Here is a 27,821-nt window from a genome sequence, read left to right on the forward strand (position 1 = left end):
CTTCATCCAGGTCTATGAAGATGAGCATCTAAACAAACCAGACTCTCACAAAGCCAGTCCATGCAGTAGAATCAAAACCCAGTGCCATTATCCTTGGCTTCTCAGTCAGCCTTCATTGACAGCCACATTCAGAGAGTCCGGTCTGATCACATGCTTCATCAGTCCCAGGCCTTGATGAGCTCCCATTAGATCAGTCCCAACATCTTAGTGGGTGAACGCACCCCTCGCGGTCCTGACTTCTTGCTCATGTTCTCCCTCCTTCTGCTCCTCATTTGGACCTTGGGAGCTCAGACCAGTGCTCCAATGTGGGTCTCTGTCTCGATCTCCATCCATCGTCGGATGAAGGTTCTATGGTGTGGTTCACATTCCTGGATCTTTCAGTGTTTCTCTGTGAGTACAAGCACATTTGTGCTCACAATAATAATAGTCTTAGGTTCTCCCTAAAGACATATTATGTAGCTAATCACAAGGGTTTGGGCCACTAAATGGTACCAGGTGTGAGTTCTGTCTTGTGGAATGGACATTATGTTCATTATGTTCATGAAGTAATTGTTTATTTCTATAACATTCTTAGCACTGTTACACCATTGATCATATCTTGCCAGGACATACATTATTTTTACTTGGAAAGTTCAATGGTAGGTAAAATAGCTGATTACCTCTACTATGGCATATATATTCTAAGAGAAAAAAAGGAATTTTTTATAGTAAATGAGATTAACACTTGCACAGTTCTCCCCTGCACACAAAACAGTTCTTTTTAATATTCAAAGGAATTATTTACAGCTTACCTGAAAATACTTTATTTGATTTTCAGCATCCCCGTTGAGTTCTATGGTGTTATTTGCAGTGCCTATCAGTCCAAGCTCTGTGAAAGACTGTGCAAAATTGCAGTTTATCCTTCATGTTGATAAAAATCTTTATTAAACTATCTGAGATCTGAATAGCAAGCACTAGTAATTTTTGAACAGCTTACAGCCAGTTTTGAGGCAAAATATTTACCTATTATACCACAAAATAAATCTTATTAAGTAAGTGTGTATGTCAGTGAGATAAAGTTATTGTTCTGTAGAGACTCCATTATTCTTTCTTCTTACTTATATGACATTTACTTACAAAATAAGTTTCCAAATGTCTTTTGGGTGACATTCCAAGTAAAGCTCTTTAAAAATAGGCCATTTATAGGGTATAAAAACAGAGATTAGTAGAAAGCTCACCAAAACAAGCAAATGTAACTTTTCTCAGTTTTAGCAATATATTTTTTGGAGTAATGTCAATTACTTTAAGTAGTTTTGGCTTTGTGGACAATCCATGTTTGATTTTTGTTGTTTGCTGCTTTGTTCTTGTCATAATAATCCAAGAAACCTGTAGCTCTAGCATGTTTTTATTACAATAAAACTTGATTCACATAGATATATATTTGCTTAAAATGGCTTGTAGTCCATAATTATTAAGCTTCTTTTGCTAATTCACTCTTGAAATACCAAATTCTCCTTATTATTGGTCATATGAAATTTAAGGAAACTGTGTAATATTAACAGGATTGACATAAAATTTTGTGGAAATTACCATAACAATTTAGGAATGGGAGGAAAAGAAAGGAAAGATACCAAGATTCTACTCTTTGGAATATGCCCAAGAGATGCCAAATCATACTACAAAAACATTTGTTCAACTATGTTCATAGCAGCACTATTTGTAATAGCCAGAACCTGGAAACAACCTAGGCACCTCTCAACGGAAGAGTGGATAAAGAAGGTGAGGCACATATACACTTTAGAGTTTTACTCAGCGGTAAAAAACAATGACATCTTGATTTTTGCATGCAAATGGATGGAAATAGAAAACACTTTACTGAGTTAGATAACCCAGACCCAAAAAGATAAATATGGTATATACTCACTCATAAGTGGATTCTACCCATAAATAAAGGACATTGAGCCTATAATTCGTGATCCTAGAAAAGCTAAACAAGAAGGTGAACCCAAAGAAAAACATATAGTTATCCTCCTGGATACTGGAAGTAGACAAGATGGCCAGGCAAAAGTTGGGAGCACGGGGGTGAGGGTGGGGTAGGAGTAAGGGAAGACGGAGAGAGAAGGGAGAATGGGAGTATTGGGGAGAGTTTGGGGGAATGGGATGGTTGAGATGGAGGAAGGATGGATATGGGAGCAGGAAAGTAAATATCTTAATTAAGGGAGCCATTTTAGGGTTGGCAAGAGACTTGACTCTAGAGGGTTCTCAGGTGTCCAAGGAGATGTCCCCAGCTAGGTCCTTGGGCAGCAGAGGAAAAAGAGACTGAACTGGCCTTATCCCATAACTACACTGATGAATGATGAATACCTTGCATATCACCATAGAACCTTCATCTGACGATGGATGAAGATAGAGACAGAGACCCACATTGGAGCACTCGACTGAGATACCAAGGTCCAAATGAAGAGCAGAAGGAGGGAGAACATGAGCAAGGAAATCAGGACTGTGAGGGGTGAGTCCACCCACTGAGACGGTGGGACTGATCTAATGGGAGCTCATCAAGGCCAGCGGGACTAGAACTGAATGAGCATGTGATCAAACCGGACTCTCTGAATGTGGCTGTCAATGAAGGCGGACTGAGAAGCCAATGATATTGACACCGGGTTTTGATTCTACTGCATGTACTGGCTTTTTGGAAGCCTAGTCTGTTTGGATACATACCTTCCTAGACCCGGATGGAGTGGGAAGGTCCTTGGGCTTCCCTCAGGGCAGGGCACCCTGACTTCTCTTAGGACTCCTGTGGGGGTGGGGTGGGAGGGAAATGGGAGGATGGGAGGAGGTAGAAATTTTTAATAAATAAATAAAAATTTAAAGAAATAAATGAAAAGAAAATATTCAACTTTATACAATTTTTTTTTTTAGAAAGGAATCAACAGTGACCAATTTTAACCCATTATAATCAACCCCCTTTAAATTAAAACAAATATTTACAGACAATCATTTTGTAAATTTGGGCATAGTTTTCTCTAAACTGCTTCCTGCTGTTTGTTGGTAAACTATTTTTAGGGTTTGTGGAGACTTTTCAGGGTTTTGTGTTCTGTCAAACCACATTAGCCTGGAAGGAATCTACAGGTTCTCATCTTCTGTGGAAACAAAAGCAGAACCTCTTTTCCAAAGTAACCTATCCTTAGACTCAAATTTTGAAGTCAAGATATCTTTAAAATATATCTGTTGGTTTAGCTTAGCATCCCTCAGAATCAAATGTCTGTCTGCAGTCAAACATTTCAAAGAAAATATAATAATATGCCTAATCAAGAGTGCGTATTTTCTGTCTTTATGTGGATTTTTATAACTTGACTACTTTTAATATTTAATTATCTTTACTCCTTTAATTTATGACTTTCTATTTTCTTTCTTCTCTATCATAAGCCCATGTACATTTTTCAACACTGTGACCCCTTCAGAGGATTTATTTTTTGTCTGAATGCATCTTATTGTTCTGACCAAGAACATCTTTTATTTTTAATACTAAGTGGGCTTGACTTGAACTAACTCTGTGACCATGCGAGTGTTGTCTCTGCCCCATCAAACATGGTGGAGATGTGCTACCACTTCTGCTAGCCATGCCTACCACCACAGTCCCAGGTACACATTAAATTTATGCTGCCATTAAGCAACTAGTAGCACACTGCTCACAACCCCATTTAAGTGCTGGACCTCCCAAAAGATAGAGTCCTTCATGCTACCAGTATGAACCAGGAAGCAATCTCTTAAAGAAGCTAAGCGGATTTTGTTGTGCTGAGTCAGGAAGCTTCTATTAAAGGAGCTATGCCTCTGCTCACCGCCAACAAACAGAGGCTATCTTCACGAAAGCAGCTACAAGAATCTGCACTTGACACCTGTTTTTGTGGGTCTAGAAACCCTCCTGTTTTCTTTAAGATTTTTTAGGTCATATGTGGATTCATGATCCCAATGGTGGGCATCATTATGTAATCAGAGATTGCTAGTTTGTTTCCCGGCTGCCCAGACCCAAACAATCACACAGAAACTACATTAATTACAACACTGCTTCTCCAATAGCTTAGGTGTATTCCTAGCTAGCTCTAACATCTAAAATAAACCCATTATTATTGATCTGTGTATCACCGTGAGGTTGTGGCCTGCCAGTAAGGTTCCTGTGTCTTTCTCCTAAATGGCATCTCTTTAACTCTGCCTATTATCTCTCTCTCTATATATATATCTGTTTGGTTTTCCTGCCTGACTTTACTCTGCTAAGCCATTGTCTGAAACAGCTTTATATTTATATAAAAGCAACACATATACAGAACAATATCTTACATTTTCCCCCTGATCTTTATGTGGATTCTTGGAGTTTTGAACTCAGGAACTCATGGCCATGACAAAGATCTATTACTGATCAAATAATGTTCCCAGCACCAAATTATTTTTTGATGAATATCCATTCTAATAAAATAATTTCTATTGGGATAATCAGAGATGCCTTTAATAGTTTATGAGGTAACTATAAAGCTATTTGCTGAATAAAAAACTGGGAAAGGAGAGATTAAATAGTCTAATAATGAGCAAAATTACAAAGGGTAAAATATATATAGGAAGAGAAGATAGCTATGTAGATGCAGTTGTGTGGAAAACCAAGTTAGAGGTATATTTTACCAAAGTACATACTCTATCATCTGCTTAAATGGAATTAATTACAACTTGAGTTTCCTTAGCAATATCCTGCTAAAATGTGATAATAAACTAATTCACAAACAGGCTGTGCTAAGTAACTGATTCTACAAAACTATTAGCTGGATCAGCCCGTTTCTGATTCTGTAAGGGAAAGAATATTTTCTGAGTCCTCTTTTTGCAATTAGTCTTTTGGGCCTGTCAAATAAGCTGTTGCTGGGTATGTAAGCGAGGAATGCACGAGCAGAGGACAGGAACAATGAAAAATGTAGCACCTATTGTTAGTGTTTAGAGATTAGAGTACAGCCATAGAATGTCTAGTTCACAACAAACAACAAAAACAAAAATCAAGCATGATGGTCTACAAAGCAAAAACTACTTAAAACAATTGACATCTTAAAAACTGAGAAAATGTATTTATTTTTGTTTTACACAGTCATTCACTAATCTCTGTGTTCTTACCTAATAAATGACTTATTTTTGAAGAGCTTTAGACTTAGATGCTCACTAAAAAGACACTTTTGTGAGTAAATGTCATATAACGAAGAAGAAAGACTAACAGATTCTCTAAATTGTAATCACTTTTTCTGAGTAAATGCTACATGCAACTTAACTCTGCTGAAAATTTGGTTTCCTCATCTGTCCAAGGGACATATTAGTGTACAGAATATTTCCTGTAATCCTTGGGAATATTTATTATAGACTCATATGTAGAGAGCATTTATAGCTGCTATGGTCATATTTCAAGTACATTTCCATATTGACTGTCCAATTCTCAATCTTGCTACAAACAATGGCTACTTTAGTTAGAGTCATCTTTCCCTTTCGGAATCAAAACACTTTAGAATTTTATGATTTATCAAATAATAGAAAGTTGTGGTCCAAAATTTAGGAAATACTATAGAACATTTGTACAGATACTGATACTTAATGAAACCATTGGAATTTCTACAGTCAATATTAAAATGAATTTGCATGAAAGAAAAATATAGATTGAAAATCACATAATTGTGGCATTAATACTATAACTTACGTGCCTATGCTCTAAAACTCTATAATGAAATACAGATGACAAGCTTTCCTAACGCATACACAAAAGTAAAAATGAATTATCAAGGAGCCATGGCTCTTTCTATACCCACGGGGCCAGAATGGCCACCAGATGGCACTCAGATTTCAAACGACAATTCAAATTCGACTATCTACCACTCATGTTTATTTTCACTTTAACTTTCTAATAATGCATAATTTCTTTCCTTTTCATTTTATTTCTCTCAGTACTCGGAGGTTCAAAAGACCGAATTGGATTTTCCCTTTACAGTACACTTAATAATTGTCACCAACTCAATCATAGGTTTAATATACATGCATGTTGGATACACTGTGATAAAAACAGACATTTTTTTTATCATTCTATAGCTAAATGATTATACAAACAACCTTCGAGCTAAAACAAAGGTATCTCCCATAATATCAATCTTTCTATACCAAAGTCATGGTAAATATCAACTAAAGATACATTTTTTTCTCAAAGTTTATTAAAATACAAAAGTCTCCATTTCCCACCCTCATCCCAACCCCCTCCCACTCCCCCCACTCCTTCCCCTCCTCCCTCTCCATCCCCAAGAGCAGTCAGGGTCTCCCACCCTATGAGTAGTTCAAGCTCCTACTCCCTCCCTCTAGGTCCAGGAAGGTGAACATCCAAACAGACTGGATCCCAGAAATCCAGTATATGCAGAAAAAACAAGTCCCAGTGTCATCGTCAATGGCTTTTCAGAAAGACTCCAGGCCAGCCACATTCAGAGAATCTGGCCTCATTCAGAGAATCTGGCTGGATCACATGCTCGCTCAATCCCAGTCAACTGACCTTGGTGAACTCTCATTAGATAGGTCCCCTTGTATCAGTGGGTGATCGGACCCCTTGCGGTCCTGATTTCCTTTTTCATGTTCTTCCTCCGTCTGATCCTCATTTGGACCTTGGGGGACTCTGTCCGGTGCTCCAATGTGGGTCTCCATCTGTATCGCCATCCATCGTCGGATGAAGGTTCCCTCTGATCTTGCCTTCCTTGCTCACGTTCTCTTTCCTTCTGCTTCTCGTTTGGACCTAGAGAGTTAAGTCCAGTGTTCCAATGTGGGTCTCCGTGTCCATCTCCATCCACCGCCAGATGAAGGATCTATGGTGATAAGCAAATTATTCATCAGTATGGTTATGGGCCAAGGCCAGTTCAGGCACCCTCTCCTCTGTCCAGAGAACAATCTAGGGATCTCTCCTTGGACCTGGGATCCCATTTATAATCAAGTCTCTAGTAAACCCTAAACTGACTCCCTTAGTTAAGATATATTCTTCCCTGATCTATCCTTCCTCCCTTCCCCCATCCCAGTCCCCTGAGCATTCCCCATTCCTCCCATTCTCCCTTCTCTCTAACCCTCTCCCCTTCCAACAACCCTCCTACCACCCCATGCACCCGAGGTTACCTGGGACTCTTGTCTATTTCCAATCACCAGGAGGAAAACTACCTGAATTTTCTTCAGGTTCACCCTCCTGTCCAGCTTCTCTAGGATCACTAATAATAGGCTCAAAGACCTTTAATTATGGCTAGACTCCATTTATGAGTGAATACATACCATAATCCTCTTTTTGGGTCTGGCTTACCTGACTCAGTAAAGCGTTTTCTTTTTTTATTATTATTATTTTTAATTTTTTTAAATTTTTTATTTTTTTTATTTAATTTTTACTAGGAACCCCTCCAGAATCAAGTCTCTTGAAAACCCTAAAATGGCTCCCTTAGCTGAGATATAAACCTCCCTGCTCCCTCAACCATCCTTCCTCCCTTCCCCCCCCTCCCATTCCCCCAAGCCTTTCCCAATCCTCCCCCTCTCCCCTCTCCCTGACCATCTTCCCTTACTTCCACCCCCCACCCCCCATGCACCCGAGTTTGCCAGGGAATCTTGCCTAGTTCCACTATCCAGGAGGATAACTATATGATTTTCTTCAGGTTCACATTCTTATTTAGCTTCTCTAGGTTCACAAATTACAGACTCAAAGACCTTTAACTAGAATAGTGGATAGCTAGAATCCACTTATGAGTGAGTACATACCATATTCCTCTTTTTGGGTCTGGCTTACCTCACTCAGTAAAGCGTTTTCTATTTCCATCCATATGCATGCAAAATTAAAGATGTCATTGTTTTTTACCGCTGAGTAAACCTCTAATGTATATATGTTCCACACTTTCTTTAACCATTCTTCTATGAGGGGCACCTAGGTTGTTTCCAGGTTCTGGCTATTACAAATAGTGCTGCTATGAACATAGTTGAACAAATGCTTTTGTGGTATGATAGGGCATCTCTTGCGTATATGCCCAAGAGTGGAATTGCTGGGTCCTGAGGGAGGTTGACTCCCAGTTTCCTGAGAAATCGCCACACTGATTTCCACAGTGGCTGCACAAGTTTGCATTCCCACCAACAATGGATGAGTGTTCCCCTCACCCCACATCCTCTCCAGCATAGGCTATCATTAGAGTTTTTGACTTTAGCTATTCTGACAGGTGTAAGATGGTATCTCAAAGTGGTTTTGATTTGCATTTCCCTGATCTCTAAGGAGGTTGAGCATGACCTTAAGTGTCTTCTGACCATTCGAAGTTCATCTGTTGTGAATTCTCTGTTCAGTTCAGTATCCCATTTTTTAATTGGGTTAATTAGAGTTTTAGTGTTTGGTTTCTTAAGTTCATTGTATATTTTGGAGATCAGACCTTTGTCTGATGAGGGGTTGGTGAAGATCTTCTCCCAGTCAGAAGGCAGCCTTTTTGTCTTACTGACAGTGTCCTTTGCTATACAGAAGCTTCTCAGTTTCAGTAGGTTCCATTTATTCATTGTTTCTCTTATTGTCTGTGCTACTGGGGTCCTTCTTAGGAAGTGGCCTCCTGTGCCTATATCTTGTAGACTTCTTCCCACATTCTCTTCTATCAGGTTCAAAGTGGTCGGATTAATGTTGATGTCTTTAATCCATTTGGACTTGAGTTTTGTGCATGGTGATAGATATGGATCTACATTCATTCTTCTACAGGTTGACATCCAGTTATGCCAGCACCATTTGTTGAAGATGCTTTCCTTCTTCCATTGTATACCTTTAGCTCCCTTGTCGAAAATTAGGTGTTCATAGGTTTGTGAGTTAATATCCGGGTCTTCTATTCGATTCCATAGGTCGACTTCTCTGTTGTTATGCCAATACCAAGCTGTTTTCAATACTGTAGCTCTATAATAGAGTTTGAAGTCAGGGATGGTAATGCCTCCAGAAGTTCCTTTATTGTATAAGATTGTTTTGGCTATCCTGGGTTTTTTGTTTTGCCATATAAACTTGATTATTGTTCTCTCAAGGTCTGTGAAGAAGTTTGATGGGATTTTGATGGGGATTGCATTGAATCTATAGGTTGCTTTTGGTAGAATTGCCATTTTTACTATGTTGATTCTCCCAATCCAAGAGCAGGGGAGGTCTTTATATTTTCTGGTATCCTCCTCAATTTCTTTCTTCAAAGACTTAAAGTTCTTGTCAAATAGGTCTTTAACTTCCTTGGTTAGAATAACCCCAAGATATTTTATGCTATTTGTGGTATCGTGAAAGGTGATGTTTCTCTGATTTCTCTCTCTGCTTCTTTATCCTTTGTGTATAGGAGGGCAACTGATTTTCTGGAGTTGATCTTGTATCCTGCCACATTACTAAAGGTTTTTATCAGCTGTAGGATTTCTTTGGTAGAGTTTTTGTGGTCGCTTATGTACACTATCATATCATCAGCAAATAACGAAAGTTTAATTTCATCCTTTCCAATTCGAATCCCCTTGATCATCTTATGTTCTCTTATTGCTATTGCTAGAACTTCAAGCACTATATTGAAGAGGTATGGAGAGAGTGGAAAGCCTTGTCGTGTTCCTGATTTTAGTGGAAAGGCTTTGAGTTTCTCTCCATTCAATTTGATGTTAGCTGTCTGCTTGCTGTATATTGCTTTTATTATATTTAGGTATGATCCTTGTATCCCCAGTCTCTCCAACACCTTTATCATAAATGGGTGTTGAATTTTGTCAAATGCTTTTTCAGCATCCAATGAGATGATCATATGGTTTTTATCTTTCAGTTTATTTATATGATGGATTACATTGATAGATTTGCATATGTTGAACCAGCCCTGCATCTCTGGGATGACGCCCACTTGATCATAATGGATAATTTTTCTAATGTTTTCTTGGATTTGGTTTGCCAGTACTTTATTGAGAATTTTCGCGTCGATGCTCATGAGTGAGATTGGCCTGTAATTCTCTTTCTTGGTTGTGTCTTTGTGTGGTTTTGGTATCAGGGTAACTGTAGCTTCATAAAAGGAGTTTGGCAATGATTCTTCTGTTTCTATATTGTGGAATACATTAAGGAGTATAGGTATTAGCTCTTCCTGGAAGTTTTGGTAGAATTCTGCATTGAAACCATCTGGTCCTGGGCTTTTTTTGGTAGGGAGATTTTTGATAACAGCTTCTAATTCTTCACAACTAACAGGTCTATTTAGATTGTTCACCTGTTCTTGGTTCAACTTTGGTATATGGTACTTATCTAAAAAAAATGTCCATTTCTTTTACATTTTCCAACTTTGTGGCATATAAGCTTTCGTAGTAAGATCTGATGATTCTCTGAATTTCCTCTGTGTCCGTGGTTATGTCCCCCTTTTCATTTCTGATCTTTTTAATTTGCATGTTCTCTCTCTGCCGTTTGATTAGTTTGGATAGGGGTTTGTCGATCTTGTTGATTTTCTCCAAGAACCAGCTTTTTGTTTCACTGATTCTTTGGATTGTTTTCTGTGTTTCTATTTTGTTGATTTCAGCCCTCAGTTTGATTATTTCCAGTCTTCTACTCCTCCTGGGTGAATCAGCTTCTTTTTTTTTCTAGTGCTTTCAAGTGTGCTGTTAAGTCTCCAATGTGTGCTTTCTCCATTTTCTTTAATTGGGCACTTAGTGCTATGAACTTTCCTCTTAGCACTGCTTTCATAGTGTCCCATAGATTTGAGTATGTTGTGTCTTTATTTTCATTAAATTCAAGGAAGACTTTAATTTCTTTCTTTATTTCTTCCTTGACTCAGGGGTGATTTAATAGTTGACAGTTCAACTTCCATGAGTTTGTTGGCTTCCTTGGTGTAGCATTGTTGTTGAATTCTAACTTTAATCCATGGTGATCTGACAAGACACAAGTGGTTACTAATATTTTTTTGTATCTTGGAAGTTTGCTTTGTTACCAAGTATGTGGTCAATTTTTGAGAAGGTTCCATGGGCAGCAGAGAAGAAGGTATATTCTTTCCTATTTGGGTGGAATGTTCTATAGATATCTGTTAAGTCCATTTGATTCAATACCACCAATAATTCTCTTATTTCTCTGTTGGATTTCTGTCTGATTGATCTGTCCATTGGTGAGAGAGGTGTGTTGAAGTCTCCTACTATTAGTGTGTGTGGTTTGATGACTGCCTTGAGTTCTAGAAGTGTTTCTTTTACATAAGTGGGTACCTTTATATTATGGGCATAGATATTCAGGATTGAGACTCCCTCTGATGAATTGTTCCTGTTATGAGTATGAAATGTCCATCTCTATCTCTTCTAATAGATTTTAGTTTGAAGTCAGTTTTGTTAGATATTAGAATGGCCACACCTGCTTGTTTCTTAGGTCTGTTTGCTTGGAAAACCTTTTCCCAACCCTTTACTCTGAGTAGATGTCTGTCTTTGTGGTTGAGGTGTGTTTCTTGTAAACAGCAAAATGTTGGATCCTGTTTTCGTATCCAATCTCTATATCTGTGCCTTTTTATAGGTGAATGAGTCCATTGATATTAAGTGATATTAATGACCAGTGGTTGTTGACTCCGGTCATTTTGGGGGGGAGGGTAGTGGAGTGTATGTTTTTCCCTTCTTTGAGTTTTGCTTGTGAAGGATCGCTCGATGCCTGAGTTATTGTAGGCAGTGTTAGGAATGTTGGATTCCTTGGATTGTGATTTGCCTTCTAATATTTTCTGTAAGGCTGGATTTGTAGCGACGTATTGTTTAAATTTGTTTTTATCCTGGAATATTTTGTTTTCTCCATTGATAGTGAACGATAGCTTGACTGGGTAAAGTAGTCTGGGCTTCCATCCATGATCTCTTAGTTTCTGCAGTACCTCTATGTAGGACCTTCTGGCTTTCATGGTTTCCATAGAGAGGTCTGATGTAAGTCTGATAGGTTTACCTTTATAAGTTACTTGATCTTTTTCCTTTGCAGCTCTTAATATTCTCTCTTTAATCTGAATGCTTTGTGTTTGATTATTATATGGCGAGGGGATTTTTTTTTGATCCAGCCTATTCGGTGTTCTGTATGCTTCTTGAACCTTCATAGGGATATCGTTCTTTAGGTTGGGAAAATTTTCTTCTATAATTTTGCCAATATATTTTCTGGACCTTTGATCTGCAATTCTTCTCCTTCTTCTACCCCTATTATTCTTAGATTTGGTCTTTTTATTGTTTCCCACATTTCTTGAATGTTTTGTGATGAGAATTTGTTGGATTTGCTGTTTTTTTTTGATCAGAGCATTTAATTTCTCTATGGTGTCCTCAGAGTCTGAGATTCTTTCTTCTATCTCTTGTATTCTGTTGGTTATGCTTGTTTATGAAGTCTCTGTTCGTTTACCTAGATTTTCCATATCCAGCCAGCCCTCAGCTTGTGATTTCTTCATTGACTCCATTTCAGTTTTCAAATCTTGAACTGTTTCCATTACCTGTTTGTAGAAGGCCGCAACCATACTCTCCACCATAGATGGTGCTGCACCGCCAGGTGAGCTAGAAAGCTCACACGTGTTGGTAACTTTCCACTACTCCCAAGGTATCACCTGGGACTGGGAGCAGTTGACCAATCCAAGAATGACACGTCCGAAGCAGGACTGTTTCATATATAAGGGATGACTTCCTTCATATCTGGGTCTCCGCCATGTGGCTTATGCTCTAGCTCCCAAGAGGATTAAAGCCTTTCTACAGAAGAATCCTGTGTCCCGCATGGTTCTTACAGGCGAGGCCGAGCGTGGGACATCTGGTGCCGAAATCCGGGCACCAAAAAAAAAAACAAAAGATGTTGTCTTTTGTGTACTGGATAGGAAAAAGATATTTAAATTTAGAAACTACTAAGGATATGATGTTTTGGAAAAGAGGTTCTGTTTTCGTCTCCACAAAAAATGAGAGCCTAAAGGTGTACTTGGGATTTATGTGGTTTAAATCACCAAGACCTCCTGAAATGTTGTAGTGTATACCCCTAAAATGCAGCGGCCCAATTCAGCAGGAAGCAGCCAAAGAGACTAAAGATGCCCAAATTCCCTAAAAGATTAAATGAGGTCCTTTCAATGATTGCAGAGCAGCAAGCCTGCTTCTCTGAATTCCGCTTTGCTCCGTACACTGGTTTGGGCACAGAATGGGTGCAGCTGGGGCTGGAGGGCAGCTGGAGCGGAGCTTTGCTCTGTGGCTATGGTGGGGGGCACGTTGCGCTGGCTCAGTTGGTGCCTGGCCTGGAGGGTATCACAGCAGTACCAAAAATGAGAGTGGTGCCACAAGCAGCCAGGCCAAAAGGCTTACAATGTACCTAAAACTGTGCTGGTCTCTGAGGCTAAAATGGCTCTGGTTCCATTTGGCTATGCTAAAGTTTGCTGACTTCAGGCAGGGCTGGTCGTAATTATCATAATAAAAGTGCGTCAACCTGGTTACCGGTATCCTAGGTAACAAAGGCGGACCTAATGCCTGAGACAACAGGTGGGATAAACAATGCTAGACCTAGAGGTTTTTTTCATCTAAATAGAGGGGCTGAAAAAATGGCTCAGAGGTTAAGAGCACTGCCTGCTCTTCCAGAGATTGCAAGTTTGATTCCCAATGGCCATGTCATTTTAGGACTCCAGGCTGGGAACAAAAAAACGGATTTCTCATATTTTTGGAGCAATAATCTCGTCTGTGCCAGATTTAAAACGGTTTAATTCTAAGGCCTGCTGTAATGGCACAGACAAACAAGATTTACTCTTTAAAACAGAGACCTATAGGTCTCTAAGTTCAAGATGGAGCTGTCTGACCTGATTGCTGTGGAGCTGGCGGGTTCCTGAGAGATGGTCCAAGTCCTGCCCTTGGTCTGTCAGTTATTGCTGTGCTGTTGTTACTGTACATTACAGTGTTGTTATTGCTGTGCCATTGCTGTGCTGCTGGATTTCCCCTTGTTTTGTCAGTTATTGCTTGCTATCAGTTTCCCTTATCCTGTCAGTTATTTCTGCTAAACACTATGGGTATCTTCAAGACAGGTTACAAAATGCCATGGTTATTCAAATTAAAAATTGGATACTACAAACTTCTTGATACAGCTGGAGAGTTGTGCCCCTGCGATCCCAGATTAATAAACAATTGTCTAGTTATCTTCTAGGTAATTGGACTGGAGAACTTACCAGTTCTTGTTAAAATTGAAAAAAGGGGGAATAATAAAGGAACTGCCTCCGATGCTCTGTTCATTATACATTTTTTAAATGACAACACGGCCTATACCATGGAAAACAGAGACCCTCAATCAGTTATCTACCACAGTGGCTACAGCCCTGGATCAGCAGGTTGCCATAGATACATCTATTAGCGGTAAAATAATGGTTCTTAATCAAATAATTGACCTAGTACAAGAACAGGTGGATATCTTATGGCAACTTACCCAATTGGACTGTGAATGCAAAACTCCAGCCTTATGTGTGACCAGTGTACCATATGAGAACTTTATAAAAGTGGCTAACTTGTCCCGAAAATTGTCTTTGTATCTTGCAGGAGAATTTTGATGATTTGCTGTCCTCCTTGAGACGGTCCATCGTGACAATCAACTCCACGCGAGTGGACATAAGCTTGGCCAAAGAATTCCAGTCCTGGATTGTGTCCTTCATCCCCTACTTCAAAGAATGGGTGGGGATGGAAATGTTTTGGAACGGTCCTGCTATGGAATAATGTTTCTCCTCTGGATGGTCTGCTGACTCAAATCCCAAAGTCTTAGGGACAAAGTGGTTATGGCACCAGCGCTGGCTGCCCTGAAACAGGGAGCCTCTTCTGATATATGGTTATCTATGTTAAAACAGTAAGGTTTAAGCCAACCAGCTCCTGCACCCCTAGGACTGTGGTCCATGGCACAGGGTGGAATGCTTGGCTTAGCTAGCCCTAAAGGTTGTCGAGCTGAAAAGCATCACACAGAGAATGACCCTCTCTGAGAGATAAGTCGCATGCGTAAGGGTTTCCTGCCGTATATTCCCCTTTCCTAGAAAAATGGCAGAGGGCAGGCCGGATAAGTTCCAGGTGTCATGAGCCTAGGGACAGATTCCATGTAAGCCCATTTTAATGTTTTCATTTTGGGGAGTGCGACCTCTATCTTTACCTTCTGAGGGAGTTGCCTTTCTACAAAGAAGTAAAATTAGGGGGAGATGTAGAAGGCCGCAACCACACTCTCCACCATAGATGGCGCTGCACCGCCAGGTGAGCTAGAAAGCTCACACGTGTTGGTAACTTTCCACTACTCCCAAGGTATCACCTGGGACTGGGAGCAGTTGACCAATCCAAGAATGACACGTCCGAAGCAGGACTGTTTCATATATAAGGGATGACTTCCTTCATATCTGGGTCTCCGCCATGTGGCTTATGCTCTAGCTCCCAAGAGGATTAAAGCCTTTCTACAGAAGAATCCTGTGTCCCGCATGGTTCTTACAGGCGAGGCCAAGCACGGGACACCTGTTTGTTTGTTTTTTCTTGGTTTCCCAGAATTTCATTTACGGATTTACTCATTTCTTCAAACCTTTTGGTATATTTCTCTTTTATTTCTTTACTCATTTCCTCAAAATTTTTGTTATGCTTATCTTCCATTTCTTTATGACAGATTTTCACCTGCTGTTTAAGTTCCTCTATTATTTTCATAAAGCTCCGCTTAGAGTCGATTTCTTCTATTTCTTCTGGAGTAGGATGTTCAATTCTTCTAATTTCATGATCCCTGGATTCTGGAAATGGCATGTTGCCTTTCAGGTTGTTGGAGGAATTCTTGCATTGGCGCCTGCCCATCTCCTCCTCTCTGGATGAGACTCCTCAGCACTCTCTGGATAGAACTCCTCAGCACTCTCTGGATAGAACTGCTCAGCACTGCAGCAGGGCTAGCTGGTGTTTACAGGACACCTAAAGATACATTTTAGACTGTACTCAGGCTTTTCCTCCACATAAATAGGTTTTTTTATACCAGTGGGAGTTTTGAAATAAATATTTACTATGTTTTCCTAAATTATTGTTATCCCTTTAAAATGTTCTTATTCCTAATGTGAAATATGAGAGAAATATGAAGCAGCGAATAAAAAAGAAATGGGGAGTCATGAAGCAAATGCACAGGGCCTAAAATTTTAAGATGAGAAGGTTTTAGTAAAAGAATATCCTAACAACCAGGCACTGGTGATGAACACCGCTAATCCCAGTACTTGGGAGAAAAAGGCAGGTGGGTCTTTGTGAGTTTTGGGCCAGCCTGGTCTACAAGAGCTAGTTCAAAGACAGGCTGCAAAACTACAGAGAGCCCTATGTCTAAAGCAAAAAACAAACAAAAAGAATCTCCAAACAGGAGAAAATACTAAAGCAGTAGTGAAAATTTTAAGTATGGACTTTAAAATGTTAGTGCAATGCTACTAAATACTGCTTTCCAAATGATGTTATTGATCTCTAGGTGAATACCTATGGTTATATTTTGTCCATTCCATCCTCAAATGCTAAGTAAAGACTTGCAGTTTACCAATAACTATTCTACATGTTGGTGAAAAAAGTAAACACCAGTGTTAACATAAAGGAACCATGCTATACCGACACTAGCCAAGGAAAGAAATAAAATGATTCCTGAGAGTAACAGGATTTATGAGGAAACGGGACAAAGTGACAAAGTAAAAGCTGTTGAAAACTTTGTATTTGGCTAAGTTCTTAATGCTCAGGAAAAAAAGGAAGCGGAACAAATTTTATGAGTAACTACCCCCACTAGGGAAATAACTTACTCAATATATCTTAGTGAAGTAATAAGAAGGTATGGTTGTTTGTAGATTATCTGAGTACCCATAAATCAATGTTTATTTCTTGCAGAGCCAAATAGGTTAAATAGGCAAAATAATGTATTCAATTTTCTTGAACTTCCTTGATCTGCATTTCACTTTTATATTTACTAACATTTACTAATTATGCGCAGTAGGCTTTAGTACTATGCTTCTTGGCCTAAATACTATGTACTTTGATCACATTCTCCATTGTTAAAAATAATACTCTGTCTTGTACACCTCAGACTGCAGCTAGTCTCTTTATTGCTCCATTTTACTTCTTTCAATGCTTTCCTCTATCTTTTTTATTTAATATAGTGACTTATATTAAGTTTCTTATAGAGGGATAAGAGTCAATTGTTTACAGGAATGTATGTTACCAGTGAATACACAACTAGGAAAAAAATGCCTCTCCATATTCATTATCTGGGTTTAAATCTTCAGGAAGGGGTAAGGTCTGGTAAGCACCTCATGTTCCCATGTCAGGCTGCTGGTAAATCCACTATCATGCATATCTTATTAAGTAATTAGAAATGCTTTGTGTTTAAGAATGTAATGGTCATGTCATTTAGGTGTTACAGTTTCATATGCCTTCTGCACTTCCTATAGCACTTTTATTTTATTAAATTATAAAAGTTTCCATTTCCGCCCCTCCTCCCAACACCCTCCCACTCCCCACACTCCCTCTCCTCCTCCCTCTCCATCCCTAAGAGCAGTCAGGGTTTCCTGCCCTGTGGGAAGATCAAGTTCCTCCCCCCTCCCTCCAGGTCCAGTGAAGGTGAGAATCCAAACAGACTGGATCGCCAAAATCCAGTATATGCAGAGGAAGCAAGTCCCAGTGTCATTATCAATGGCTTTTCAGAAGGGCTCCGGGCCAGCCACATTCAGAGAATCTGGTTGGATCACGTCCTCGTTCAGTCCCAGTCCAACTGGCCTTGGTGAACTCTCATTATATCAGTCCCCTTGTATCATTGGGTGCTCGCATCCCTCACAGTCCTGATTTCTTTTTTCATTTTCTTCATCCTTCTGCTCCTCATTTGGACCGTGGAGGGCTCAGTCCGGTGCTCCAATATGGGTCTCCTTCTGTATCGCCATCCAACTTTGGATGAAGGTTCCCTCTGATCTTGCCTTCTTTGCTCACGTTCTCTTTCCTTCTGCCTCTCTTTGGACGTAGGAAGCTAGGTCCAGTGTTCCAATGTGGGTCTCCGCCTCCTTCTCCATCCATCGCCAGATGAGGGTTCTATGGTGACATGCAAAATATTAATCAGTATGGTTGTGGGCCAAGGCCGGTTCAGGCACCCTCTCCTCTGTCCAGAGAACAATCTGGGGATCTCTCCTTGGACCTGGGATCCCCTTTATAATCAAGTCTCTTGTAAACCCTAAAATGACTCCCTTAGTTGAGGTATATACTTCCCTGATCCCATATCCATCCTTCCTCCCTCCCCCCCCATCCCAGTCCCCCATCTTTCCCCATTCCTCCCCTACTCCCTTCTCTCTAACCCTCTCCCCTTCCAACAGCCCCCCCACCCCCTCATGCACCCGAGGTTACCTGGCACTCTTGTCTATTTCCAATCTCCAGGAGGATAGCTACATGATTTTCATCAGGTTCACCTTCTTATTTAGCTTCTCTAGGACCACGAACAATAGGCTCAAAGACCTTTAATTATGGTTAGAATCCACTTATGAGTGAATACATACCATATTCCTCTTTTTGGGTCTGGCTTACCTCACTCAGTAAAGCGTTTTCTATTTCCATCCATTTGCATGCAAAATTCAAGATGTCATTGTTTTTTACCGCTGAGTAAAACTCTAATGTGTACATGTTCCACACCTTTTTTAACCATTCTTCTATTGAGGGGCACCTAGGTTGTTTCCAGGTTCTGGCTATTACAAATAGTGCTGCTATGAACATAGTTGAACAAATGCTTTTGTATTATGATAGGGCATCTCTTGGGTATATGCCCAAGAGTGGAATTGCTGGGTCCTGAGGGAGGTTGACTTCCAGTTTCCTGAGAAACCACCACACTGATTTCCACAGTGGCTGCACAAGTTTGCATTCACACCAACAATGGATGAGTGTTCCCCTCACCCCACATCCTCTCCAGCATAGGCTATCTTTGGTGTTTTTGACTTTAGCTATTCTGACAGGTGTAAGATGATATCTCAAAGTGGTTTTGATTTGCATTTCCCTGATTGCTAAGGAGGTTGAGCATGACCTTAAGTGCTTTTTAGCCATTCGAAGTTCATCTGTTGTGAATTCTCTGTTCAGTTCAGTACCCCATTTTTTAATTGGGTTAATTAGAGTTTTAGTGTTTGGTTTCTTGAGTTCATTGTATATTTTGGAGATCAGACCTTTGTCTGTTGAGGGGTTTGTGAAGATCTTTTCCCAGTCAGAAGGTAGCCTTTTTGTCTTACTGACAGTGTCCTTTGCTTTACAGAAGCTTCTCAGTTTCAGTAGGTCCCATTTATTTATTGTTTCTCTTATTGTCTGAGCTCCTGGGGTTCTGCTTAGGAAGTGGTCTCCTGTGCCTATATCTTGTAGACAACTTCCCACTTTCTCTTCTATCAGGTTCAAAGTGGTCGGATTAATGTTGATGTCTTTAATCCATTTGGACTTGAGTTTTGTGCATGGTGATAGATATGGATCTATTTTCATTCTTCTACAGGTTGACATCCAGTTATGCCAGCACCATTTGTTAAAGGTGCTATCCTTCTTCCATTGTATACCTTTAGCTCCCTTGTCAAAAATCAGGTGTTCGCAAGTTTGTGGTTTAATACCCGGGTCTTCTATTCGATTCTATAGGTCGGCTTCTCTGTTCTTATGCCAATACCAAGCTGTTTTCAATACTGTTGCTCTGTAATAGAGTTTGAAGTCAGGGATGGTAATGCCTCCTGAAGTTCCTTTATTGTATTAGATTGTTTTGTCTATCCTGGGTTTTTTGTTTTTCCATATAAACTTGATTATTGTTCTCTCAAGGTCTGTGAAGAAGTTTGATGGGATTGTGATGGGGATTGCATTGAATCTATAGGTTGCTTTTGGTAGAATTGCCATTTTTACTATGTTGATTCTCCCAATCCAAGAGCAGGGAAGGTCTTTCCATTTTCTGGTATCCTCCTCAATTTCTTTCTTCAAAGACTTAAAGTTCTTGTCAAATAGGTCTTTCACTTCCTTGGTTAGAGTTACCCCAAGATATTTTATGCTATTTGTGGCTATCATGAAATGTGATGTTTCTCTGATTTCCCTCTCTGCTACTTTATCTTTTGTGTATTGGAGGGCTACCGATTTTTTGGAGTTAATCTTGTATCCTGCCACATTACTAAAGGTGTTTATCAACTGTAGGAGTTTGTTGGTAGAGTTTTTGTGGTCGCTTATGTACACTATCATATTGTCTGCAAATAACGAAAGTTTAATTTCATCCTTTCCAATTCGAATCCCCTTGATCGTCTTATGTTGTCTTATTGCTATTGCTAGAACTTCAAGCACTATATTGAAGAGGTATGGAGAGAGTGGACAGCCTTGTCGTGTTCCTGATTTTAGTGGAAAGGCTTTGAGTTTCTCTCTATTAAATTTGATGTTAGCTGTTAGCTTGCTGTATATTGCTTTTATTATATTTAGGTATGATCCTTGTATCCCCAGTCTCTCCAACACCTTTATCATAAATGGGTGTTGAATTTTGTCAAATGCTTTTTCAGCATCCAATGAAATGATCATATGGTTTTTTTCTTTCAGTTTATTTATATGATGGATTACATTGATAGATTTGCGTATGTTGAACCAGCCCTGCATCTCTGGGATGAAGCCAACTTGATCATAATGGATAATTTTTCTAATGTATTCTTGGATTCGGTTTGCTAGTATTTTATTGAGTATTTTTGCGTCAATGTTCATGAGTGAGATTGGTCTGTAATTCTCTTTCCTGGTTGTGTCTTTGTGTGGTTTTGGTATCAGGGTAACTGTAGCTTCATAACAAGAGTTTGACAATGATTCTTCTGTTTCTATATTGTGAAATACATTAAGGAGTATAGGTATTAGCTCTTCCTGGAAGTTTTGGTAGAATTCTACATTGAAACCATCTGGTCCTGGGCTTTTTTTGGTAGGAAGATTTTTAATAACAGCTTCTAATTCTTCATGACTGACAGGTCTATTTAGGTTGTTCACCTGTTCTTGGTTCAACTTTGGTATATGGTACTTATCTAAAAAAGTGTCCATTTCTTTTACATTTTCCAACTTTGTGGCATATAAACTTTTGTAGTAAGATCTAATGATTCTCTGAATTTCCTCTGTGTCTGTGGTTATGTCCCCCTTTTAATTTCTGATTTTATTAATTTGCATGGTCTCTCTCTGCCGTTTGATTAATTTGGATAGGGGCTTGTCGATCTTGTTGATTTTCTCCAAGAACCAGCTTTTTGATTCATTGATTCTTTGGATTGTTTTCTATGCTTCTATTTTGTTGATTTCAGCCCTCAGTTTGATTATTTCCAGTCTTCTTCTCCACCTGGGTGAATCAGCTTCTTTTTTTCCTAGAGCTTTCAAGTGTGCTGTTAAGTCTCCAATGTGTGCTTTCTCCGTTTTCTTTAATTGGGCACTTAGTGCTATGAACTTTCCTCTTAGCACTGCTTTCATAGTGTCCCATAGATTTAAGTATGTTGTGTCTTTATTTTCATTAAATTCAAGGAAGACTTTAATTTCTTTCTTTATTTCTTCCTTGACCCAAGGGTGATTTAATAGTTGACAGTTCAACTTCCATGAGTTTGTTGGCTTCCTTGGTGTAGCATTGTTGTTGAATTCTAACTTTAATCCATGGTGATCTGACAAGACACAAGTGGTTACTAATATTTTTTTGTATCTTGGAAGTTTGCTTTGTTACCAAGTATGTGGTCAATTTTCAATAAGGTTCCATGAGCAGCAGAGAAGAAGGTATATTCTTTCCTATTTGGATAGAATGTTCTATAGATATCTGTTAAGTCCGTTTGATTCAATACCTCCAATAATTCTTTTATTTTTCTGCTAGGTTTATGTCTGATTGACCTGTCCATTGGTGAGAGAGGAGTGTTGAAGTCTCCTACTATTAGTGTCTGTGGATTGATGACTGCCTTGAGTTCTAGAAGTGTTTCTTTTACATAAGTAGGAGGCTTTATATTAGGGGCATAGATATTCAGGATTGAGACTTCCTCCTGAAGAATTGTTCCTGTTATGAGTATAAAATGGCCTTCTCCATCTCTTCTGATTGATTTTAGTTTGAAGTCAATTTTGTTGGAAAGTAGAATGGCCACACCTGCTTGTTTCTTAGGTCCGTTTGCTTGAAAAACCTTTTCCCAACCCTTTACTCTGAGTAGATGTCTCTCTTTGTGGTTGAGGTCTGTTTCTTGTAAACAGCAGAATGTGGGATCCTGTTTTCTTATCCAGTCTCTTAGTCTGTGCCTTTTTATAGGTGAATTGAGTCCATTAATATTAAGTGATATTAATGACCAGTGGTTGTTGACTCCGGTTATTATTATTTTTGTTTGTTTGTTTAATAGAGTTTGTATGTGTCCCTTCTTTGAGTTAAGCTCGTGAAGGGTCACTAGATGTCTGAGTTATTGTAAGCAGTGCTGTCAATGTTGGATTCCTTGGGTTGCAATTTTCCTTCTATTACTTTCTGTATGGTTGGGTTTGTGGCTACGAATTGTTTAAATTTGTTCTTATCCTGGAATATTTTGTTTTCTCCATTGATAGTGAACGATAGCTTGGCGGGGTATAGTAGTCTGGGTTTGCAACCATGGTCTCTTAGTTTCTGCAGTACCTCTATCCAGGACCTTCTGGCTTTCATGGTTTCCTTAGAGAAGTCCGGTGTAAGTCTGATAGGTTTACCTTTATAAGTTACTTGCCCTTTTTCCTTTGCAGCTCTTAATATTCTTTCTTTAATCTGTATGTTTTGTGTTTTGATTATTATATGGCGAGGGAATGTTTTTTTTTTTTGATCAAGCCTATTCGGTGTTCTGTATGCTTCTTGAACCTTCATAGGAATATCATTCTTTAGGTTGGGAAAGTTTTCTTCTATAATTTTGTTGAATATATTTTCTGGTCCTTTGATCTGTTCTTCTCCTTCTTCAATCCCTATTATTCTTAGATTTGGTTTTTTTTTATTGTTTCCCAGATTTCTTGAATGTTTTGTGATGAGAATTTGTTGGATTTGCTGTTTTCTTTGATCAGAGCATTTATTTTCTCTATGGTATCTTCAGACTCTGAGATTCGTTCTTCCATCTCTTGTATCCTATTGGTTATGCTTGATTCTGTAGTCTCTGTTCATTTACCTAGTTTTTCCATATCCAGCCAGCCCTCGTTTTGTGTTTTCTTCATTGCCTCCATTTCAGTTTTCAATTCTTGAACTGTTTCCATTACCTGTTTGATTGTTTTTTTCTTGGTTTCCCAGTGTATCATTCATGGATTTACTCATATCTTCGATCTTTTGTTATATTTCTCATCCATTTCTTTACTCATTTCTTCAATCTTTTTGTTATACTTCTCATCCAGTTCTTTAAGGGAGTTATTCATATTCTGTTTAAGGGACTCTATTGCTTTCATAATGGCATTTTTTTCCAGCTTCTTCTGAATTAAGAGGTTCAAGTCCTTCTATTGTAGGGTCATTGGGATCTGGTGTTTTCATGTTGTTTTTTAGATTGTTCGAGGAGTTCTTGCCTTGGCGTCTGCCCATCTCTTCCTTCAAATGCTCTCTATTGGATCTTCTGGTACCAGGTCAGGTTCCCTTGTTGGGCAGGGACTTCACTGACAGAAGGCCTACCTTTCCTCAGGCAGTCTATTGAAACACAGGCACTCTCTCCTGCCGGGTTGCACTCACAGCCCAGGCCCAGCGAGCATGGGAGTTGCTCTGGGAGACCTTGTGGCCCCAGAGGGAAGGGGGGAAGAGAGGAAGGTGTGCCTGGATAAAGGCTGGGACGGGAGAGCTCCGCAGGGAGGAGCCACCACTGCAGGGTGACCAGAAAGTCAAGGGGGGGCAGGGAAAGTCTGAATTCCTCCTAGCCGAAGCCCTCGGGCCAGGAGCAAACTCACCCCTCCTCCAATGGATGTCTGCTAGAAGTTCACTCTCTCTTGCTGGCCAGGAATGTGATTGAGCTGAGACAGGGCTTGCCTGTCGTCAGGCAGGCTCTCAAAGCACAGGAACTGTCCCTGCCGGACTGAGCCCACAGCCGAGGCCCAGCATGCAAGGGAGCAGCTCTGGGGAGATCTTGTGGCTCCAGAGGGGAGGGGGGGAAGAGAGGAAGGTGTACCTGGATAAAGGCTGGGACAGGATTCTGGAGAGCTCTGCAGGGAGGAACCGCCTCTGTCAGGTGACCAGAAAGTTGAGGGGGGCGGGGAAAGTCTGAATTCCTCCTAACCGAAGCCCTCGGGCCAGGAGAAAACTTACCCCTCCTCCAATGGATGTCTGCTAGAAGTTCACTGTCTCTTGCTGGCCAGGAATGTGGCTGAGCTGAGACAGAGCTTGCCTGTTGTTAGGCAGGCTCTCAAAGCACAGGAATTGCCCCTGCCGGACTGAGCCCACAGCCCAGGCCCAGCATGCAAGGGAGCAGCTCTGGGAAGATCTTGTGGCCCCAGAGGGGAGGGGGGAAGAGAGCCTATAGCACTTTTAAATATTAGATATCTAACATGCTATGTCACATATACCATCGATAAGTACAGTGTTTAAAATTAAGCTACAAAGAAATGTAACAATTTTCATGAATTATCCATGAATACTGCAACTATAGCTCTGGCTTCACTTTCCATTCTCAGTGCATAACATTGGTTGGAAGTCTTATGTATACTTTATGAATGTGTATATTGCCAAATAAAAACACAAGATATTTTAGTTCTCTTAATAAAGTTTGACTTTTGTGTTTAATACCCTTAAAGTTTAAATCATGATTTATGATTCATTAAGTTATAAAAATTCATATATATAATGTATGTATCAAAAATTGACGAAAAATTAGACCATGAATTTGAAAGGGTGCAGGAAGCAGGTATGTGGGAGGCCTTGGAGGGAGTAAAGAGAAAGCAGAGAAAAAGTAACCTTTTATATTTTGACCACCAGCTCCCAAATAATGACATGAAGGCTAGTTATTAATTAGGAAAATTTAACCTTACCATAGGTATGTTGACAAATAGCACTTAAAACTGAAATTAACCCATTTATGTTAATTTATGTTCTGCCACATGGTTCGTTTCTGCTCCTCCATACTGTACATCCAAGTTATTTCATGCCTCACTGGCAAATCTCCACTCTTTGATTCCTTCCTAGATTTCCCTCCTCTGCCTGGACGTCCTGACAATCCTCTTTGGCCCATCTATTGGCCACTCAGCTCTTTATTAAACCAATCAGAAGGCACCTTGGCAGAGACACATCATCACAGTATACAAAAAGTTTAACCCACAAAACTCCTTTTTACTCTAAATAAAATTAAAGGTTTCAATGCTAACACAGAAAAACTGTATACAATAAGAACAAATATCAAATAAGAATTATATACCCAATTGTTTTACTTTATCTACGATTTGCCTCAGGCTTATTGTTTTTATTTCTTCCTCTCTTCTCCCTTCCTTCCTTTCCCTTTCTTCCCTTCCTTCCATCTTTCCTTCCTTTCTCCCTTCCTCCCTTCCTTCCTCCCTTCCTCCCTTCCTTCCTTTCTTCCTCTCTTCCTCTCTTCCTCTCTTCCTCTCTTTCTTTCTTTCTTTCTTTCTTTCTTTCTTTCTTTCTTTCTTTCTTCTTTCTTTCTTCTTTTTGCATATCTTACATCCCTGCTGTCTCTATGTCTGCTGGTGGCTGCCTGGCTTATGGCCCAAGGTGTGCCCCTCCTTTCCTGCCTAGTTCTCTTTGTTCCTTCTTTATCTAGATTTTCTTTCTACTTATTCTATCTGCTTGCTTGGCGTACCCATCACTCTCCTGACTAGATATGGGCCATTCAACTTTTTATTAGATAAATCAGGTGCCTTAGGCAGACAAGGTGAATCAAATGCAACACATCATTACACAATTCAGCACACATCCTTACTTCATTAAACAAAAGGAGCATAAACAAATGGAACACACCTTTACATGGTTAAAGTTATATTCTACAGGATAAACAAATGTAATATATCATTGCCTTGTTAAAGTAATAACCATAACACACAATATCCAGTCCTTTTGTATTTGACTAATTTGGGGAAAGTTCTCTTTTATCTATTTAATCTTGGTGAGTACAATGTTTATACCTAAACCATTTTCTATCATAAATTTTATTACCTAAAAATATCTTTTTAGACCTTAAAATATTTTCTTAGATAAACCACTTAAGCTTTTATGTATCTCTACCTTTATAAACTTTATATCTCTTATGTGTGTTTCTTTTCTGAATTTTGTAGCAAAAAAAACCTGTGAAACCATAACTGTCTAGTCTTCAACCCCATCGGAGATATGAGAAGGATAAAATATTACCTGAGTAAACAGGAAGTGGAGAGCAAGCAAGTTTCAAAACTATAGAAAGACAGAGACTAATGACTGTCTAGAGAGTCACCTAAGGTTTCTTTGCAACATTGAAGCATCCATCGCTGGCATACAGGCCCAGGATATGTGACAGACTTTTCTGTGAAACAGGAATTTTGAAGGGCTGGCCTACCTTGTCTTAACAAAATTTGGCAGTTGACTTTGTTTGAGTCCTGCATGTCTAATTTAGACACCATGCTGTCAGAAGGATAGGCAAGGACAGTTTCTTGCCCAGTGGATAGCTCTGGCACATTTAAATCAAACTCCATATAGAGGTTATTCAATGCCTATCATCTTTTCTGAAGTAGATGGGGCTGCCAGGAGAACACACATCTCATTGTAATAAAAAAACATTATTATCAAAACCTTTAAATGGCATATTCTATAGATCTATGTTGTATTTGAAGATTATGTATCCAAAATCCATCCTTTTTAATCTTGAAAACATACCTACAATTTTGATTTCTTTAGGTGACTAAATACTAATCTGCATTTCATTGCTGTTCTCAGCAGCTTGTAATACAGTAGCTTTTAAACACTAGAACTTTACATTACATTTTTACAGTATATTGTAATAAAAATAACATTTTGTATAATATACAAAAATCCATACTGAGGTAAAATATTTGAAACTAGCAGTTGCTTTCAAGTTTAAAAGCAGATTTAATCATCTACCTTTTTATCCTATCATTCCCGTATCTCTTCTTTTTTTCTGTATAAAAAGAGATCCCCTAATCTAACCTCCTTTGCCTACTTTTCTGCCTGACCATATCCAATAACAACTTCAAACCAACCCTGTTGAATGATGACAAACATATAAGACCGTTGAATGACCAAAAAACACCCACCTCACCTCTCACAAATGGGGGTGTTGTGTTCTACAAATTGCTTCTTTGGGAATATGGTGTCTTTAGGGGACCAAGAGAAAATTGAGATAAAGTTTGTCCTGAGAAAATTATTTCATCATTTTTTGTTCTGTGATGGAAAAGTGCTGGGCTTAATTGAAGTTCTGACTGATGCAGTCTGTGAGCTGAGATCATCTTAGTTAACCACTTTGGAATTTTCCTGGATGCAGGTTTTTGAGAAAATGGTAACAGGGGCATTCTGTGAGGCTGGATCACCTGAGCTACCTGTATTATCTTCATTGGTGTCTGGTCTGAAAAGCTACAAATTTTTAAAGGTAACATACATATGGTATTTTTGTTCTGAAAAACCAAGCAACTTTTAGTGGTAACATATATATCCGCATTAACACAAGTACGGAATGTGTGGTGTGCACAAGTTATCTAAAGATGATTCTCTTCTCTATGTTTGAGCAGGTAAAAAACATCTACCAACTTTATAAGTCCATTCGGACTATATTGTTGGAGGAGGGCACCGAAAATATTGGATAAATTCATAATTTTCCTTACCACTTAGGAACCAAATAGATTGCTAAATACTTATATGTACATTCAGAAAATTTTGTTGACTTGAATCATAACAAAATTGCCTTTGTGATAAAAATATCAAAGACATAATTTAAAAATGATCAGTAAGTATCAAAGACATAATAGAGATA

The sequence above is a fragment of the Myodes glareolus genome, chromosome 16, assembly GCF_982192425.1.
Source record: "Myodes glareolus chromosome 16, mMyoGla1.1, whole genome shotgun sequence".
In the NCBI taxonomy this organism is placed as follows: Eukaryota; Metazoa; Chordata; class Mammalia; order Rodentia; family Cricetidae; genus Myodes; species Myodes glareolus.